The sequence below is a fragment of the Ranitomeya variabilis genome, chromosome 2, assembly GCF_051348905.1.
Source record: "Ranitomeya variabilis isolate aRanVar5 chromosome 2, aRanVar5.hap1, whole genome shotgun sequence".
NCBI classification, from domain to species: domain Eukaryota; kingdom Metazoa; phylum Chordata; class Amphibia; order Anura; family Dendrobatidae; genus Ranitomeya; species Ranitomeya variabilis.
Genome location: NC_135233.1, coordinates 224,240,432 through 224,246,203, shown reverse-complemented (window position 1 = coordinate 224,246,203; position 5,772 = coordinate 224,240,432). Strand labels below are relative to the sequence as shown.

At 40.3% G+C, this 5,772-nt stretch overlaps 1 pseudogene; it reads right to left on the bottom strand.

The window, feature by feature from the left end:
- Positions 1-1,894: 1,894 nt before the first annotated feature.
- LOC143809275 (protocadherin-8 pseudogene) lies at positions 1,895-5,089 on the bottom strand (annotated as a pseudogene).
- Between the last annotated feature and the right edge of the window lie 683 nt (positions 5,090-5,772).

The following is a 5,772-nucleotide window of genomic DNA, read 5'->3' as shown; positions in this document are numbered from 1 at the left end:
TAACTAACTTTATAGTGTGACGGCCCCCCTAGATTACTGCTAATGTAACTAACTTTATAGTGTGACGGCCCCCCTAGATCACTACTAATATAAACTAACTTTATAGTGTGACGGCCCCCCTAGATTACTACTAATATAAACTAACTTTATAGTGTGACGGCCCCCCTAGATTACTACTAATATAAACTAACTTTATAGTGTGACGGCCCCCCTAGATTACTACTAATGTAACTAACTTTATAGTGTGACGGCCCCCTAGATCACTACTAATATAAACTAACTTTATAGTGTGACGGCCCCCCTAGATCACTACTAATATAAACTAACTTTATAGTGTGACGGCCCCCCTAGATTACTACTAATATAAACTAACTTTATAGTGTGACGGCCCCCCTAGATCACTACTAATATAAACTAACTTTATAGTGTTACGGCCCCCCTAGATTACTACTAATATAAACTAACTTTATAGTGTGACGGCCCCCCCCTAAATTACTACTAATATAAACTAACTTTATAGTGTTACGGCCCCCCTAGATTACTACTAATATAAACTAACTTTATAGTGTGACGGCCCCCCCCTAAATTACTACTAATATAAACTAACTTTATAGTGTGACGGCCCCCCTAGATTACTACTAATATAAACTAACTTTATAGTGTGACGGCCCCCCTAGATCACTACTAATATAAACTAACTTTATAGTGTTACGGCCCCCCTAGATTACTACTAATATAAACTAACTTTATAGTGTGACGGCCCCCCCCTAAATTACTACTAATATAAACTAACTTTATAGTGTGACGGCCCCCCTAGATTACTACTATTATAAACTAACTTTATAGTGTGACGGCCCCCCTAGATTACTACTAATGTAACTAACTTTATAGTGTGACGGCCCCCCTAGATTACTACTAATATAAACTAACTTTATAGTGTGACGGCCCCCCTAGATCACTACTAATATAAACTAACTTTATAGTGTTACGGCCCCCCTAGATTACTACTAATATATACTAACTTTATAGTGTGACGGCCCCCCTAGATTACTACTAATATTCTAACTTTATAGTGTGACGGCCCCCATAGATTACTACTAATATAAACTAACTTTATAGTGTGATGGCCGCTGTAGATTACTACTAATACAAACTAACTTTATAGTGTGACGGCCCCCCTAGATTACTACTAATATAAACTAACTTTATAGTGTGACGGCCCCCTAGATTACTACTAATATAAACTAACTTTATAGTGTATCGGCGCCCCTAGATTACTACTAATATAAACTAACTTTATAGTGTGACGGCCCCCCTAGATTACTACTAATATATACTAACTTTATAGTGTGACGGCCCCCTAGATTACTACTAATATAAACTAACTTTATAGTGTATCGGCGCCCCTAGATTACTACTAATATATACTAACTTTATAGTGTATCGGCGCCCACACAACATTTAGTTTTAAAAACTAAAAACACCCTGAAATTTTTTTGAATTGGCCCCAAACACCAAAATTTAAAAGGTTTTAAAATTTTGGTTAGAAATCTGTTCTGTCTATTACTCCAACATAGACCTCTGCATCACCATGGAACAGACTACAAAATTATCTGTGTAGTCTGATCCTACAGTTACCTTCTATCATCCATCCTTTAACTCTTGCTAACTTTTTGAATGTTTGTTATGATAAAGTAGAGGTAGATGTAAGATGGTATGACTGCAGGATGACCCTATTTTTGTTTATATTGTTTTACATGTTGCCATGGAGTCACATAATTCTTTAAGAGAGCTGTAGACAAACAAAATAGGAACCTTAAAGGTGTTTTCCAGGCTTGGAATTTAAGTCTGTATGTGGCTGCAGACTTCTAAATCCGCAATCAGAATTCTCCGGTGCCGCCGCCAGGAGCAGGTGCATAACCACAAGTATGCATACATGTGGTCACATGCCAACTAGACGTGCACGGCCTCACTCAATGAAAGAGAATTAAGTAAGACTGGACATGTCTAGTTGGATTGTGGCTGGAAGCATGCAAATTGCATACGTGACCGCCTGCTCCAGTCACAAGAAGGATCCTGACAATGTGTAATGTGCCCACTTTGTGTATTCACAATTCTGCAGTCACTTGAGTGATTGCAGACTTTAACCCAAAGAATGGACAACCCTTTTAAAGAAACAGTGTCCCAGTTGTAAAAAGTATGAAAAAGCATGTTTGTTAGGAGTCCATTTACTATGTGACTGCAATAGAAAGCGAGATAAAATATTACTTACGGTTGAAGCGGAGTGGAGTTCTCCACATTGCTCTCGGGTGGAGGACACGCTGAGGTTCTCCGTCTCTGTACTGAGGGACAGCTGGCAGGAGTCAGGAGAAGAAGAAGCACAATCTTTAGCCTGGGTAGTGATGGTGAGTAGTTGTTCTTTGGTCTCTACAATGCCCCCTTCAGATCTTTGCTTAGACCGATCAGATCTTCGTTTGCAGGAACAGGCCACAAACAAAATTGCAACCAGGAGTAAAGTGCAACCTCCTGATAACACTGCAATAAAGATTATGGACAGGTCTAGTTGATGCTGTTCCTCCAGAGATGACTCCATGATGACTATGTCCATGTTTGATGGAGAAACATCGGTGAGAATGAATCTAATGGTTGCATTGGAGGACAAGGATGGTCTACCATTGTCAAATACAGCCACCACTATGCTCAGGCCCTTATCCTGTACTGGGTTGATTCTTCTATGTAAGTAGATCTCCCCAGTGTCTCTATTCATGGTAAATAGCTTATGTTTATCTTGCTGGAGAGTGTATGATAATTGAGAGTTCACCCCATCATCTGCATCAGTGGCTTTCATCTGAAATACTAAGTAATTTTGAGGCGCTTTGATTGGCATCAGTATCTCTGCTGCTCCATGGTCCAGTAGAGGGAAGGTTATCATCGGATGGTTATCGTTTTGATCAATTATCTTAATTTTCATTTGATTGTGGGTCAAATGCTTGGGAATGCCATGGTCATAGGCCTCAATATCAAGGTTGAGTTCCTTAAGTTTCTCATAGTCTAATGACCGTACAGCCCGTACTACCCCTGAGTCAACGTCAATGACCACAAAAGTAGACAAGGACTGTCCCATTATCTTCGTATCCACCAGTCTGTAAGATACTTTGCCATTGTGGCCCACATCAAGGTCTTTAGCAGATACTGTGGTGATATAAGCTCCTGGGGCATTATTTTCTGGAAAGGACACTTCATACATTGGTTTAGTGAAGGAAGGGGCATTGTCATTCTCATCGATCAACCTGATGGTATACTTCTTGATAGTCTTCAAAGAAGGGACGCCCATATCTTCAAGCACCAGTGTGAGGTTGTATTCAGCTATGGTCTCCCGGTCTAGAAGTGAGGTGGTAACTATCATGAAGCTTTCCTCATTGACTTGCTGCAGCTTAAAGTGATCTTGTCCATAAAGGGTTATGTGGACTTTGCCATTCAGTCCCGAATCCCTGTCTGAGATACTGATCAATGCAATTAAACTCTCTTTAGCAGTTGTCTCATTGACATAAGCCACACTATGGCTGAAGAAAGTCAAGGGAGTGAAAGTAATAGCTGGAGCGTTATCATTGACGTCTATAACGTTCACAGTAACTTTACAAAATGCTGTTAATGGGATAGGTCCAAGGTCCTGGGCCTGGACATCAAATTCATAGAAATGCTTAGTTTCAAAGTCGACTTCACCCTCCAAAATGACACTACCTGATTTTGGATCAATTTTAAAGAGTTCACGTACCTCTTGAGACACTTGTGCAGTGAAACCATACACGATATCTCCATTGGCTCCTTCGTCTGGATCAATAGCACTTAAACCGGCTATAAGATGACCTACGGGAGTGTTCTCCAGCAAAACTACACTGACCGAGGTCTCCAGGAAGGTTGGACTGTTGTCATTGAAGTCCAAGACACGGACAATCACAGATGTACTGCCAGAAAGTGAAGGGCTTCCTCCATCACTAGCCTCCAGCTCTAGCCTGTATAAAGATTGCCTTTCTCTATCAAGTTCCTTCATGAGAATTAAGTCTGCATATTTAAGGCCATCTGCCCTGATCTGTACATCAAGGCCAAAGTGGCTGTTACCAGAGATTAGGTAGTCCTGAATAGAATTTAGACCTATGTCTTCATCCACCGCCATCTGCAGTGGGATCCTGGTACCCACCGTAGCTGCTTCTGAAACATCCACATGCATTGCAGGACTGGGAAAATGTGGGGTATTATCATTAATGTCTCTCACCTCCACTTTCACTGTAATCAGCTTGTATGCATCTTTCGAAAAACTGAAGAGGTCCAGAGTAAGAACACAATTTGGGGACCTTCTGCAGATCTGCTCCCGGTCTATTCTTTCTTGGATGCTTAGCTGTCCATCGCTCTCGCGGACATGGATAAAGGAGCTGTTAAGCTGCTTCATGAGACGGAAATTAGCGGCATGACCTCCAGTGGAGTTGAATATGGGATGATGTTGTAGAACAGCAATAACTGTTCCTGGAGCTTCTTCTTCATAAGTGTAGAAATGGAAGGTCTCGCCAAGGCATAGCGTTAAGTAGAGGCCCAGTAGTAATACTGGGGTCATTATCGAAGCAGTCATCATGTTCAGTCTCTGGACTTCAGATATAAATCTTGATGTTTGTCCTGCAGAAGAAAAGTGCAGCATCCAAGAAGCTAAGTCAGTTGTGAGATGGCCCAGAGGACTACTTCTAAAAGAGAAATGAGAGTGACTGCAGATCTGATCCTCCTACCTCTTCAGTTAGAAGCTCACCACTATGCAAATTTGTCTCACATCTCAATCTGCCAATCTGTGTGTCTCCAAGACAAATGGTCATTGAGGTGGACAAATGAAGTTGCCATTAGCTGTGGTCTCAGCTGGGGTCCAGCTAATATGCTGAAGACTGTAGGGCGTAAGTCAAATATACACAGTAAACTTTTACACAGGAAACCCAATTAACGCCAAATTAGGGAAAAACACAAGTTGATTAGACTAAATTAGTTGTGTTTTCAGATGGAAATGTTACCGGTAATGTGATGGGAACCGCACAAGTCTTTTGATAAAAATAAAAACTGCAAATTTAAAAAAAATGTAATTTTAATAGAGAAATGCAAAGAAAACCCCTACTAACTAAATTAAAAATTATCAGAATTTTTACATCATGGGTTTTTTTTCTTGTTAAGAGAAATTGGAAAGTCAGACCTTTTCATTTTAGGTCTTAAATCAATATTAAACTCTCTTCAATTACCGTACCTGTTTAAGGAATTTTTAGTTAATAAGCGGTGGGGGTACCCCATCCGGGACCCTCATCTATTAGCCAAAATAAAGAGAAACTATAAAGAACATCCTTCCTTCTGGAAGACCCATGATATCTATGGATTTCATATGTGTAGTACTTCCTTTCACCTGCAGTGGCTCTGTAGTACAGGGTGGGCCATTTATATGGATACCCCTAAGTAATATGAGAGTGGTTGGTGATATCAATTTCCTGTTTGTGGCACATTAGTATTTGGGAGGAGGAAAACTTTTCAAGATGGGTGGTGACCATGGCGGCCATTTTGAAGTCGGCCATTTTGGATCCAACTTTTATTTTTTTCAATGGGAAGAGGGTCATATGACATATCAAATTTATTGAGAATTTCACAAGAAAAACAATGGTGTGCTTGGTTTTAATGTATCTTTATACTTTCATGAGTTATTTACAAGTTTATGACCACTTATAAAATGTGTTCAAAGTGCTGCCCATTGTG